This window comes from Mytilus edulis, chromosome 11 (genome assembly GCF_963676685.1).
Source record: "Mytilus edulis chromosome 11, xbMytEdul2.2, whole genome shotgun sequence".
Lineage (NCBI taxonomy): Eukaryota > Metazoa > Mollusca > Bivalvia > Mytilida > Mytilidae > Mytilus > Mytilus edulis.
Window position 1 is genome coordinate 65059172 of NC_092354.1, and position 16345 is coordinate 65075516.

At 32.1% G+C, this 16345-nt stretch overlaps 1 protein-coding gene across 6 annotated transcripts in view; it reads left to right on the forward strand.

Annotated features, from left to right (window-relative positions):
- The first annotated feature begins 2694 nt into the window (after positions 1-2694).
- Positions 2695-16345, forward strand: part of LOC139496080 (zinc finger protein 808-like) — a 29487-nt gene continuing 15836 nt past the window's right edge. For 2 of the 6 annotated variants that reach the window (XR_011657538.1, XM_071284521.1), the window contains exon 1: positions 2695-2826. The gene's annotated coding sequence lies outside the window, so the exon portion shown is untranslated. Of the gene's footprint in view, positions 2972-16345 lie in introns of all 6 variants that reach the window. The other 4 variants (XR_011657539.1, XM_071284522.1, XM_071284523.1 and 1 more) reach the window with 3 other exon arrangements.

Here is a 16345-nt window from a genome sequence, read left to right on the forward strand (position 1 = left end):
AAATATCTCATTTTTTTCTGAATTGGAAATCATTTTTATCGATAAAGATTAGACAGTACTTCACATATTGCACGAATATACTTGAAAAAAGAGTAAAAAAAAGACTGCGTGGTAGTGGTAGTGTCCACTACGAAACGTTTTTCTCTCATACTTGTTTCGTAGGTGACCGTTTCATAGTGGACATACTCACATGTTTTATTTTTCCCCACAATCCAAATATTGCAATAGTAACAAGACTGATTGTATTCATCAAAGCACGTATAAAGCTGTACACTGATATATTTTTTTCATAATTTTAAAACCAAATACTGAAGGAGATTTTACCCGTTTCGTAGTACAACAAGAGGCTCTCAAGAGCCTGAATCGCTCACCTGAATTTTTTTGGTTTAATCTCTCATCAATGATTATTTTTGCTTTTCAATTTATTTAAATGTTCTTTGAATCGTCCTATTTTCTTCAAAAGCAAAAAAAAAAACATTTTCTCCTATGTTCTATTTTAGCCATAGGAGCTATGTTTCTTGACATGCAAGGAAATGAAATATAAAATTTATACTAGATACTCTGAAACTCTGAAACTCATTTAGCCTAAGTTTGGCTGAAATTGATACAGCAGTTTCAAAAGAGAAGATTTTTTAAAGTAAGTCAACATAATGAACAAATTGTGAAAAAAGTCTTTAAAGGGCAATAACTCCTAAAGAGGTCAATTGACAATTTTGGTCAAATTGACTTATTTGTAGATCTTACTTTGCTGATCTTTTTTGCTGTTTACAGTTTATCTTTATCTATAATAATATTCAAGATAATGACCAAAAACTGCAAAATTTCCTTAAAATTAACAAATAAGTGGCAGCAACCCAACAATGGTTTGTTTGATTCATCTGAAAATTTCAGGGCTGATAGATCTTGACCTAATGAACATTTTTACCCCATGTCAGATTTGCTCTAAATGCTTTCGTTTTTGAGATATTAGACAAAAACTGCATTTGACCCCTATGTTCTATTTTAAGTAACGGCGGCCATGTTTTTTGACGGATCAAAAATCAAAGCACACACTTTGTGCAGGATAATCTAAGGAACAATCATGCTAAGTTTTAACCAAATCCATTCAGTAGTTTCAGAGAAGAAGATTTTTTAAAGTTAGCAAATATGATGAACAAATTGTGAAAAATTGTCATTAAAGGACAATAACCCCTTAAGGGGTCAATTGACAATTTTGGTCATATTAAATTATTTGTAGATCTTACTTTGCTGATCTTTTTTGCTGTTTACAGTTTATCTTTATCCATAATAATATTCAAGATAATGACCAAAAACTGCAAAATTTCCTTACAATTACCAATTAAGTGGCAGCAACCCAACAATGGTTTGTTTGATTCATCTGAAAATTTCAGGGCTGATAGATCTTGACCTAATGAACATTTTTACCCCATGTCAGATTTGCTCTAAATGCTTTCGTTTTTGAGATATAAGCCAAAAACTGCATTTGACCCCTATGTTCTATTTTAAGTAACGGCGGCCATGTTTTTTGACGGATCAAAAATCGAAGCGCACATTTTGTGCAGGATATACTAAGGAACAATCATGTTAAGTTTCATTCAAATCCATGCAGTAGTTTCAGAGGAGAAGATGTTTGAAAAATTGTTAACGACGACAGACGACGACGACGACGACGACGACGTCGACGACGACGGACGCCAAGTGATGAGAAAAGCTCACATGGCCTTCTAGGCCAGGTGAGCTAAAAATACGGTATCACTCTAGTCCATTTGATGTGCTCAATTTTTTTCTACCAACAATTTAACTGTCGTAAAGTGGACATTTTGTCAGGGACACACCTTCTAAAATTAAAAAGCCTTTTTCAAAAGCTGTTTATTAAAATATGTTGGCTCTAAACATACTTTTGAATTATTAAAGAAATTAAGTAAAAATATAATTTATTTCTACCTTTTTTTTACATTATTTTAGAGTATGGATGTTGAACAGGCGGTCTAGGGACATTGCCATTTTCCCGGGTTATTTTGGACCATTCAGGAATCAATATATCTTATCAATCCCTCTAAAAATAGACTGTTTCTTTGCTTAAAAATGTTAGATCTAATTCAAAGTACTGACTGAACAAAAAATTACTTACAAAGATCAAACACATTTTTTTTTAAAGTGGCTGGGACAAGAATTCACGTTTTTATTGAAAAATCGTCCCATGTGTTAATAAAAGAAATTTTTATCATATTTTGATGCTTTTTTGTGTCAAATTCACCATGTTGTCAATTTTGTAAATTTGTGATTTTTCGCAGTTTTCAGAACAAAAACATATTATTTCAACTTTTTTGTTATAAAATTAATGTTTGAAAAAATACATAAGTTATATATATCTAAGAAATTTGAAAAGACAATTCAATTCAAAGCTTTATTCGGCATGTTACATAACAAATAAACATATAAGCTCTTTGAGCTTTTATAACCGACAAAAATGATATGGGACATAGGCCTACATCGTCCAACATCATTGTAGCATATAATCATTGTATATAAATTTAATGTAATTATTCAGCTCAACTTTGGGCACTGTGAATAACAATAAAACCTTTTCTAAAAAACTATTCTTTAAGGAATCACTGAATCATGCCTTAATTCCTTGCTGTTGCGGTCACACAAGTTTTTTAAGAAGCTCATACTTTGGTTAATCTATTTCTGGTTCCCGGATGTAAAAGTTTTCCGCTTTTTCTCGCCGCCATATTGGACAAGGATACCAGTGACGGACTGATACCATTTACAGATTTTGGCATCGTTTCGATAGCCGTACCAGTAGCTAGTGCTGGTTACTTTGTAAGAATAACATCTTAAAGAAAAGTAATCAAAGGTTTATATTGTGTAAAAATCACTCGTCAGTTATGACAGTTTGTTTTATTTGTCCAATGGGGAGTTCGACCTTCGCCCCAGTGAAGAATTTTTGGCTTCAACACGTGCTTATGTAAGATTTAAGAGGATTTTCCCCTTATAGGAGATGGACATAACGTTACCTGAGTTTGTTAGGGTCAAGATTTACGTTTAAATTTTGCCACAATGCTCACAAATGTATAAAATAAATAAATATTATAAAATTGTTCTAAATTTAACAGCTGAATATCACTGCTTTATATTGAAGCCTTAATAAAATTAAATAGCAATACACTTCTTCTTTAAGTTTCTAGTGATCCTTCTAGATATGGCACAAAATGTGCACCCGAATATAGGTATCTTGTTTTGTTACCCCCATTGAAGCAATGGTTACATTGGTTACATTGGTTACACACATGGACCTTAAGTAAATGATATGCAATAGTGACTTTATCTGTTGCAAACTGTTCATGCATGGCTGTCCATGGGGAATCCAGTAAAAATTTGTAACAAGCCTGGGAAAGTCGGGTTACAATGGTTACATGCATGGGAAATCAGATTACAATGGTTACATACATGAAGAATAGGGTAACAATGTAACATGCATGGAGAAATCGGTTACAATGGTTACATGCATTGGGAAGTCATGTAACAATGGTTACATACATGGGAAAGTCAGGTTACAATGGTTACACACATGGAGAATCAGGTTACAATGGTTACACGCATGGAGAATCAGGTTACAATGGTAACATACATGGTAAAGTCAGGTTACAATGGTTACATACATGGGAAAGTCGGGTTACAATGGTTACATACATGGGAAAGTCAGGTTACAATGGTTACATACATGGGAAAGTCAGGTTACAATGGTTACATGCATGGAGAATCAGGTTACAATGGTTACATACATGGAAAAGTCGGGTTACAATGGTTACATACATGGGAAAGTCAGGTTACAATGGTTATATGCATGGAGAATCAGGTTACAATGGTTACATGCATGGAGAATCAGGTTACAATGGTTACACGCATGGAGAATTTGGTTACAATGGTTACACGCATGGAGAATCAGGTTACAATGGTTACATACATGGGAAAGTCAGGTTACAATGGTTACATGCATGGAGAATCAGGTTACAATGGTTACATACATGGGAAAGTCGGGTAACAATGATAACATACATGGGAAAGTCAGGTTACAATGGTTACATACATGGGAAAGTCAGGTTACAATGGTTACATGCATGGAGAATCAGGTTACAATGGTTACATGCATGGAGAATCAGGTTACAATGGTTACATGCATGGAGAATCAGGTTACAATGGTTACAATGGTTACATACATGGGAAAGTCAGGTTACAATGGTTACATACATGGGAAAGTCAGGTTACAATGGTTACATGCATGGAGAATCAGATTACAATGGTTACATACATGGGAAAGTCGGGTTACAATGGTTACATACATGGAGAATCAGGTTACAATGGTTACATACATGGGAAAGTCAGGTTACAATGGTTACATGCATGGAGAATCAGGTTACAATGGTTACATGCATGGAGAATCAGGTTACAATGGTTACACGCATGGAGAATCAGGTTACAAGGGTTACACGCATGGAGAATCAGGTTACAATGGTAACATACATGGGAAAGTCAGGTTACAATGGTTACATACATGGGAAAGTCAGGTTACAATGGTTACATGCATGGAGAATCAGGTTACAATGGTTACATACATGGGAAAGTCAGGTTACAATGGTTACATGCATGGAGAATCAGGTTACAATGGTTACATACATGGGAAAGTCAGGTTACAATGGTTACATGCATGGAAAATCAGGTTACAATGGTTACACGCATGGAGAATCAGGTTACAATGGTTACACGCATGGAGAATCAGGTTACAATGGTTACATGCATGGAGTCAGGTTACAATGGTTACATACATGGAGAATTAGGTTACAATGGTTACATACATGGGAAAGTCGGGTTACAATGGTTACATACATGGGAAAGTCAGGTTACAATGGTTACATACATGGGAAAGTCAGGTTACAATGGTTACATGCATGGAGAATCAGGTTACAATGGTTACATACATGGGAAAGTCATGTTACAATGGTTACATGCTCGAAAATCAGGTTACAATGGTTACACGCATGGAGAATCAGGTTACAATGGTTACACGCATGGAGAATCAGGTTACAATGGTTACATGCATGGAGAATCAGGTTACAATGGTTACATACATGGGAAAGTCTTGTTACAATGGTTACATGCATGGAGAATCAGGTTACAATGGTCACATACATGGGAAAGTCGGGTTACAATGGTTACATACATGGGGATTCAGGTTACAATGGTTACATACATGGAGAATGAGGGTTACAATGGTTACATACATGGGGATTCAGGTTACAATGGTTACATACATGGAGAATGAGGGTTACAATGGTTACATACATGGGGATTCAGGTTACAATGGTTACATACATGGAGAATGAGGGTTACAATGATTACATACATGGGGATTCAGGTTACAATGGTTACATACATGGGGATGCAGGTTACAATGGTTACATACATGGAGAATTTGGTTACAATGGTTACATACATGGAGAATTTGGTTACAATAGTTACATACATGGGGAATCAGGTGACAATGGTTACATACATGGAGAATGAGGGTTACAATGGTTACATATATTGGGATTCAGGTTACAATGGTTACATACATGGGGATTCAGGTTACAATGGTTCAAACATGGAGAATGAGGGTTACAATGGTTACATACATGGAGAATGAGGGTTACAATGGTTAATTACATGGTGATTTGTTTATCTTTTGATGTGAACTTCCTTTCATATGAAATAAATTTTAGATTTTATGTTTCTGAGTTATGGGGTTAAATTATCATTACAAAAAGAGGGATCTTCAAGTTTTTGAACAATAACTCAAGAATGCTATCATTGACTTGCAAAAACTTCTGCTGAATTGTTTATATCAGAGACATATAATATAGAATTATATGTCTCAGTTCATATCTGCATGAACTCCCTTTAGATTTTCATAAATTTTAGATTTTACGTTTATTGAGTTTCTTCAGGGTTAATTAACCGTCATAATAATTAAAAAAAGGATGATTTTTAAGATTTCGACAAATACTCAAAAATGCTTTCAGCAGTTCTCACTAAACTTTGGTGAATTGTTTATCATCTATGAGGGTCATCTATTGATGTAAGCTCCTTTTAGAATTGTTTTAATTTAAGATTTTACATATCTATTCATTGAAAAAAGGGGAATTTTCCAGTTTTAGGACAATAACTTAAAAGAATTTAAGGGTTCCATGGAACATAGTGTCTCGCCTACTTTATGAATGTAATTAATGTTTAGAGAACTTTAACTGCAGATTTTATGTGCTGTTAACTGGAAGAATATATAGAAAAAATATTTTTACAAAATTTCCTTCTGCATACTATAGCTATTAATCATAAATAAGCTTCTGTCCAAGTTTGGTACCTTAGAAATCCTGGATAGTTAAAGAAAGTTATTAAAATTTTAAAAACTTTAACCACTGATTGAATATTTGTGGACGCCCTTGCTGCACCCGATGGAATGTAGAATCGCTTTTTTCGACAAAAGTCAAAGGCTTGACAAAAATGATTTAAGGAATTGTCATGAAATTGTAAATTGTTTATATCTATTTATGTGAACTCCCTTTTGATTTTCAGAAATTTCAAGTATGCCATTGAGAAGTAATTGAACATTATTCTTTGCAAATTTGACGGGCGTATCATGCACTCATGGTGCAGATGTTTATTTTATTAGGCCCTAGCCATATTTGATGACTGTCATTTGACACTTGTGATGTATTTTATCAATTGTAGATTAAATTTTATGTAACATATGTTCATTTCTCTGTTTAGAATATTGTTCATAAGCCTTGTCAAAAGTAAATCTATTAAATTTTAATCATATATTTCTTAAAATACAAACTTTTTTTTAAAACAAGTTTGTATACGACCGCAAAAAAATATTTTGCGTCCTATATCACTGTATATTGGGTGATGTTGTCGTCGTCTGCGTCGTACAAAGACACATTTGGTTTCCGGACAAAAACTTAAGTTTAATGAATGCATCTCTATGAAATTTTACCAGAAGGTTCAATACCACAAAGAAAAAGTTGGGATTGAGTTCGGGGTTTATGGTACCAAAGGTTTAGAAATAAGGGGGGGGGGGAGCAATTTTGTAGTGTCTGGACCATAACTTGTGTGTTATTGTATGGATCTCTCTGAAATTGTACCACAAGATTCCACATCACAATGGGAAGACTGGGTATGGGTTTGTCTCAACATACTCTAAATGTGCTTTTTAAGGTCATAACTTAAAAGTCTGTTATTGTCCTGACATATTTTATACTTTATGATAAATCTGTTTGAAAATGTCTTATGCACGTACAATCTGAACTGACTTGGTGTCTTCTGTGAGTAAAATAAAAAATCATTTCTGCGACAGACCTCAGAGACTAAGTATAACACAGTAGTATCAGGACCAACTTAGTCAAGTTGTTAAACTCCCTTAGTAGAAGGACTTTGTTAATGTCCATGTCAAGACCAATTACGGAATCACATTTAGCCTGGGAACATTCTTTTGAATTTCAGTGTTTTATCTGAATTCATAAACATGATAAATGTTAATTGATTATGATGATGTTGTTTTTTTTTGTGTTGACAATGATCATCCAAAAAAAATTAACAATATGCTGGTTGTTAATCTTAAACAGTAAAAAAAAACTGAAACAACATCTTCTACTCATTATTTTAGTCTAACTTTTTTAAATAATGCTATTCAATATTTAAACTTGCCGTAAAATTAATGAATTAATAAACATCTTCCCCAATGTAACATTATATCAATTTGTCTATTACTTATAATTTAAACTCTGTTTATAACCTACAGTCCAAACTCTGTTTATTACATATTATTTAAACTCTGGGTATAACTTACAATCTTAACCTTGTTTATTACTTATAATTCAAACTCAGATTAATACCTAATTTATAAATGTTTACATCTTACATAATGTCTATTCTAGAGACATATAATATATGCATTATATGTTTCTGTCATTTCATATTTCATATTTGCATGGCATATATATCTATATAATTATTTGTTTCAAATGGAAAGTTGTAAATTTCTTCAACATGCATGACATGTTCAAATGTAAATCAAATAGGTTAGAAAAATAAATATAATTAATATCAAAATTATTGAATTAAAATTAGAGTGTGTCCTTGTATTCATGTACGTATTTATTGAAAAAAAACTTTGTATTAAAATAAACCCTAAAAAAAGGTTAGTCCTCAAATAAAACCATTCCCTTTATATTGAAAGTTTTAAAGACATTATAATGAAATTTTAAATTTGTTTAATTTATATCAAAACTATAAATATGTTATACACATGTGAAATTCAACAAGAATAGACAGATTGTTGAAGAAGTGGTTGATAAGATAATCAATGTCTTTGCCTCTCTGCAATTGTTATTTTTTATAGGGATAGTGATCCGGCGGCGGCGGCGTTAGCTAAGTGCTTGAAAGCTTAATATTTTAGAAGGTGGAAGACCTGGAAGCGTCATACTTGGTATATAGATACCTCATGTTAGGAAGTTTCCGTCAGTCACATGTCCAATGTTCTTGACCTCATTTACATGGTTCAGTGGTTATAGTTAAGTTGTTGTGTTTTGGTCTGTATTACTTATGCTGTATGTATTAGGTCTACTATTTGGTGTATAGAATGATTGTATGGTGTACATGTCTAGCTGACAGGTGTCATCTGACCTTGACCTCATTTTCATGGCTCAGTGGTCAAAGTTAAAGTTTTTAATTGAGTTTTGGTATTTTTTTTCTAATGCTATATATGCAATAGATTAACTAGATTTGGTGTATGAAATATTTTATGATTTATATGTCAGTAGCGCAGGTTTTATTTGACCTTGACCTTATTTTCACAGTTCATTGCTCAGTGTTAAGTTTTTGTGTTTTGGTCTGTTTTTCTTTAAATATAAGCAATAGGTCAACTATATTTGTTGTATGGTAGAATTGTTAGCTGTAAGCTGAAAGTTAAGAAGACCGCATTAAATAATTTTAATTTATAGCATTATGAATGCAATCTCCTTTAAGAATGCAGGAAAGAAAGTCACAGGATTCTATTTTGGAAATTTTAGAAGAAACTGGGACTTCAGAGGCGGATTTAGAGGGGTTTTCAGGGGCCATGGCCCCAGTTTTCTGGGATAAAAATGGTTGATGATATAGGGAATCACTGAAGCATGACTGGAGTGGGCCCATCTTAGGCAGTCAGCGGGCCCCACTTATGAAAATGTCTGGATCTGACACTTTTAAACATAGCTGGTTAAACATGATGGGACTTGAGAATGTTTTGGTAGTAATTGGTGCCTACAAATACAGCAAAGGACTTGTCTTGTTGCACTAGAAACAAAGTTTTAAAACTAATTACCATAAATCAGTGTTTTAGAAGCACAGAGTGCATATATGAAAACATTTGAGAAAGATATGAGAGTCTTTGTTCAAATTGCTCAATTGGTGAAGTTGAAGATGAGCTTTATTTTTTGTTAGAATGCCCTCTTTTTGATATTCAGAGGGAAGATTTTTTTAAATACATTTCTCACAATTGTTATAATTTAAAAAATTTAAATAAATCTTATAAATTGTTATGGCTCTTACCCAAGAAAATTTAACTCTTATGGAAAAATTATATTTGTGACCGTTTTGAATTAAGGGGATCAGGTATACATATTGAATATAAGTCAAGTACTAGTAAACGATTTGAGAATAAATGCATATAATGTAATTTCATTCTTTTAATTATTCACAATATATATGTGGTTTTGGTTCTGCTTCTGCCCAATGCTTATATACTAAATATATATTTACATTTGACTATTATTGTTGTTGTTACCAATTATGTAAATCAATTGTATCTGATTTTTTGCCCTTTATGGGCCCTGTAATTTGGGAAATAAAAATATTCTATACTATTCTATTCTTTTATCTATTATATTATATTCTATGATATAAGAAAAGATAAGCATGTAGAACCATAAATAAAAAGTTTGGTATTAACAGATATTATGATTTTGTAATTAAATTACTTTATAATCAGCACATTACACATGACTGATGACTTTGCAAATTGCAAATTATCATGTTCAATCAACCATATCAGAGACATAAAAACACACTGACCATATCCAATAAACAATTGAAAATTTAATGGTCATGATGGTAGTTATTGACTTCACTGAATGGCTTGGGGTTACAAATAAGGCATCCCCCTAAAGTAACATTAAATCCAAATTTGTTAGCATTTAATTCCAAGTTTTTTCCGTTCTCTAACAGTATTTTGCCTCAACCAAATGTTATGAAACTTTTACACCATGCTTATTACCACATAATACAGGCTTGGGCACAGGACATTTTAGCAAGAGAAAAAAAAGACTACTAGGGAATATTTTAGCGCCTACATTAGAGCCCATTTTAGCGTGTGATTACTCTGTTCTCCTGTATTTTGGATAGTCCATTTTAGCGAAAGCTGACCCTGGTTGAATAATACTAGCCTCACTATAACCATGAACAATAATTTATACTGGTTTAATGTTTATATGTTCATCATGGAAATACAATAAGAGATGTATCGAATTCGCAGATTATCTCTTAGAAGAAACTGGGAAGAACTGAAGATTCTATATTCCCACTTAAGCTTTGGGCAGTGTAATTCAAAGCAACCAATTAATGGTCCAGAGTCTTTCCATGCCCATTATAATGAGCAATTTTATAGTTGTCACCCAGCTATTTACATTTTCCTTGATACTATAATTAAATTTCAAACAACAACATATTTAAAATTACAAAGTATACAGGAATGTGCATCACATTCTAGACAAGATAAAGAGAAAGAACAGTTCTGTATGCAATTCTATGAATAGTATTGTACAGGGAGTATCATTCATGCAGAGCCCATTATGTACTTTCTCATAGGATATATAAATATCAGGGTAGAACAGACTTTTAACATTTGATTTAACCTTTTAGACTTTTAGTGCTGTATTTAATCTGGAATATAAATTACAGACTAGAACAGACTTTTAACATTTTAATTAATCTTTTAGACTATTAGTGCTGTATTTTAATGGACAAGATATGTTTTATAGTGCTGTCTTGAGTCTATTCAAGTTTTTTTATATTGATCATACATTATTTATTAGAATGGGTTAAAATATTTCTCTAAAATGGTCATTGACATTTTTAATTTTCACTAATTTTAAAAATGGGTTAAATATCTGGTGCTTAAAAGGCTTCTTCTTTGGCGCTTAAACATCAGATTCCCTGTGCTGTGGTTTCATATATATGTTTTCAACCTGTATACATGGTATACATGTATTGGTCTTAGGACACATCTTTTAAAATTAGTCTTAAGAAAGTCTTCTAAGTATGTTTGAATTTTGGGGTCTTAGGATAGTTGTAACAGTTACGATGTCCCAAGTCAAAATAAAAACAACAAATGAGGCATAAACTAAATAATAAAAAAGCTAAAACAATATTAAACTATTATAACAAATGAATTAAATAAATAAATTATTCCTCAATTTTTGTTAAAGATTTAATTGTGTTAAATTATTTCAGTAAATTTCAGACAAATTTGATGAATAAGATACTTCTAGCTATCAACAAAGATTGTATATAAGTTATTAGTTTGAGTTTTGGGAATAATAAGGAATATTACTAGGACTTTGTCTGGGTGTTCTAGAACCAACCTAATGCACATATCTAAATATATTGATCGAAATGTAGGACAGAAAGTCACAGGACAAAAAGTCAAATCATGCAAAGGATATATTTATTGGCACAATGAAGCCATTAAAGTGTCAAGCCACTTTCACATTTTGTTTTTTAACAATTATTTAATCATCTTTGATATTTTTTGGATAAATTTTGTTTACAAAGTTGGTTTATATACAATAGTTAAAAAAAACATACCAAAATATTTTTGTAGAAATAAGCGTTTTTTATTCAAAGAAAATAGCCAGAAAAAAATAATTGTGACTTTTTGTCCTGTCACTTATTGTCCGTGACTTTTTGTCTATTACTTTTTGTCCTGTGACTTTCTGTCCTACATTCTTTGTCGCTCCTGTTATGCAGGAAATCTGCGTCCGAGTGTATTTTGAATAAACAGTTTAAACAGTTAATAGATATTGCGGTTGAATATCAAATTTGTATAAATGCTCATTAATTTTTGTTATCGCTCATTTTTTTTTTTTTTATCATATTGAAAAATTTTCTTAGCTCTCAGAATAAAGTGAATCTTAATTGCATTATGAAAAGAAACTAGTTAATGAAAAATTTTGTTGCTTTTTAAAACAATTGGAAATCAAGTATGTTATCGTCAGTTTGGCTACTATCTGTCAGTTAATAACCAAAATTTGTCTTCAGAAAAAATAAATACACTTCTACCATGTCTATAGATTGTGACATTTTTATGGTCTATTTATATAATAAAATCATTTTTTTCTCTGTGTGTTATATTGTCGAAACTGCTGGACTGGCATGATACATATATATACACATTGATAATGAAAATGTATTAAATTTTAAACATGCAAAGGATATATTTATTGGCAAAATGAACCAATTTAAGTACCAAGTCACTTTGGCATTTTTTTTTCATATAAACAATTATTTGATAATTATTAATGACATTTATTAAATACATTTTAATTACAAAGTTGCTTCATATATTAAACTTCAAGGCAAATACAAAATTTTTTTTGAAGTGTTTTCTTATTCAAAGAAAAATAATCTCAAAACTGAATTGTGACTTTTTGTCCTGTGATTTTTTTTTGTCCGTGAAATTTGGAGCTGTGACTCTCTGTCCTACATTCATATAATCTTGTATACATTTGCCAAGAATATTTCACTTAAAACCAGACCTTTTAGATAAAGTTAATACATTGTAATAACTGCAGGGACTTGAATGAATTAGACTATTTAAAGATACCTGTCTAGTAGTCTCAGATATATGACAATACAAAATATTATTAAATTTTGCTGTAATAAATATATGTTGAATATATTTATTCAATAGAAAAATAATGAATTGCCTAAATTATATTTAAAATAAGTCCTAAAGATATTATCTTAAACATTTGTTAAACAATGTTAAATGCAGATCCGTCTTTCTTAGTATAAACAATTTTGAATTTAGAAAATTGATTTTAGAAACACCTTTTCAATAGAAAAAGACAGGTATTGTGAAAGTTTGCATTGACATTCATTTAATCTTCAGTTGTCAAAAAGTACTTGTAAAAAATAACATAAATTGATAGAAGTTCAAAAAAAAAATTTAACATCAAAACAAATTCACAAGACATTTAAAAAAAAATGTTATAAGGCTATATGTGTTTTATATGTCTCTGGTTCATCTAGTTGTATTATTTCATTTTATTTTTTTAATTTTCTGGTCATAATCACAGTAATTAAATTTGACAAACACATATTTTACCTGAGCCACTTTACCTGTACACATAGGGCCATCATGGTGGACATAGTTTTATAGCCACCGACATTGTAATCTGACTTCCCAATGAATGTAACAATTGTAACCTGATTCCCCAGGCATGAATGTAACCATTGTAACCTGATTCTCCATGCATGTTACCATTGTAACCCGACTTTCCCATGTATGTAACCATTGTAACCTGATTCTCCATGCATGTAACCATTGCAACCTGATTTTCCCATACATGTAACCATTGCAACCTGATTTTCCCATACATGTAACCATTGTAACCTATTTCTCCATGTATGTAACCATTGTAACCAAATTCTCCATGTATGTAACCATTGTAACCTGATTCTCCATGCATGTAACCATTGTAAACTGATTTTCCCATACATGTAACCATTGTAACCTATTTCTCCATGCATGTAACCATTGTAACCAAATTCTCCATGTATGTAACCATTGTAACCCGATTCCCCATGTATGTAACCATTGTAACCTGATTCTCCATGCATGTAACCATTGTAACCTGATTTTCCCATACATGTAACCATTGTAACCTATTTCTCCATGTATGTAACCATTGTAACCCGATTCCCCATGTATGTAACCATTGTAACCTGATTCTCCATGCATGTAACCATTGTTACCTGATTTTCCCATACATCTCCATGCATGTAACCATTGTAACCCTAAATCATTGTAACCTAAATAACTTATGTAACCTCACAGCCATGAATAATGGGGTTGCCATGGTAACAAGATGGCTAAAAGGGATTCTTGCATGTGTGTAACCATGCAGTGTAACCAATGTAACCATTAGGTCAATGGAGGTTACAAATGTACCAGGATTTGAGAATTTCTGAATATGATGATTTATGATAGTTTGTATGAGTGTAACCAATGTAACCAATGTAACCATTATGTCAATGGGGGTTACAAAACAAGGTAACTGAATTATGGTGCACATTTTGTGCCTTATATGGATCCTTCAATTATTGAAGATTATTCTGACGTCTTGAAAGCTATACTGTATAACTTTTTTCTTTGAGGCATGTATTGATCATGTAAGGCCTTTCAAGGAGTCATAATTATTTGGACTAAACACTTACCAAAACATTTTTATAAGATTTATTCAACACTAAAAAAAACCAAAAAATGTCAGAATCTTGCTTTATATAGAAACAAAGATTTTTATAATAACTACAATGTATGTACACATTCCAAAATACAAATGTAGTATTAAAATTTATTCAACACGAAAAAAAACTACAACATTGTCTCACCTTATTTTGTGACAATACACCTTATCGCTATTTGTCCGCCATTACTGGATATTACATAGGTTCCCGTAAAAATTTGACGTCACAAAACAAAATATCTGACGCCACAAATGGCACAATGGAAAAGTGATTGTTGTATGCATCAAAAGTTCAAGCGGCCGGGTCAGCCGGGATTAGCGATAAGGTGTATGAAGACAACATATTTATAGCAGTACACTTGATTACAAAGTTGTTAAAGACAAAACCAATAAAAAAAAAAGGATGCAAACAGACTTTGGGCGCGAGCGGGTAGGATGAGAAAGTGAAAGGGGTGAACATTAATGGCAGTCTGCACCAAAAACTTTTTCAACTACATTGTACTAGCCCGAGGACTAATATTCTGACATTTAATTTTTATGGCCCCGCAACAAAGTTGTCGGTGCCATATAGTTTTACCCTTGTCCGTAATTCCAAAATTCCGTCATTCCGCAACAAACCATTATACAGACTCTTTTTCTAAACGCCTTCAGATATTGGGCTGATTTTTTGGTATGTGAGTTAACCATGATGAGTTACAGATCAAGTTAAAGTTTTTTTCCGCTCCACTAATTTTTTTCGAAATTACGGCAGTGTTCTCCCCAGGCCCTTAAAGGACCACGGGCCCGCGATGTATAATTTTCTACCGTGGTGGTATCGTTCTTGCCGCGATGTATAATTTTTCACCCTGGTGCTAAAATTTTCGGTAAAGAAAATCATATAACGGTAAACCTTTCCGTGGGGTATAAAATTTCCGATGAAAATTGACCAGTTCAAACCAGTTCAATCCAGTTCTGACAACCAAGATTGTTTACACCACGTGATCGATTTACCTTTTGAGGTAACCTTGATGTTTGGGTTTAATCGATGTACATGATTCTTGTGTTTCAATTAATTAAGAGATCATAACTTAATGATCACAGACTTATGAGACTTTTGAGGGACAAGCAGACATTTGTTAATAAACTCTATTACTCCAGCCTTTGGTCATAAATGATTTGCATATTTTTAAAACGTGAGTTACTTCCCCTGATTTAGCTTATTACGAAAATGTACTCCTAAAATATTATCCATCATTTAAAAAAGAAATAATTATATATATAGAGTACAAATCGAATGTAAAATTATATAAGGATGTTACCTCAAGGATAAAAACTTTTTTTTAATATGCAAACAAAAATACATTGCAAATTATTTTTGACAATCATACTTTTGTTTAAGCACAGACATATTATATTAAATAGGTAGTACATGTACATGTATATCCTTTTATACATCTGTCAAAGTCGTTAAACACTTCCATATATATGTACATCTACTGACTGAGCTAGGGCTGTATATTAAAACAAGGTTGTTGTATAGCTGAATAGTAGTAAAAAAGTTTAATGATTAACTTTTACAAAATAAGTTGACAATGATTGGAACTCAGCTAGACATGACAGCTAGATTGTCTAAAAATTTCATGTCTAAAGCTATGGAAAATAGTATTTAATTTACTAAACGTTCTACATTAAAATTTAATCTTGTTTAAAGTTAATTGTTATGGTGTAATCTAACAAAAATGGGGAATGTGTAGTGTAAC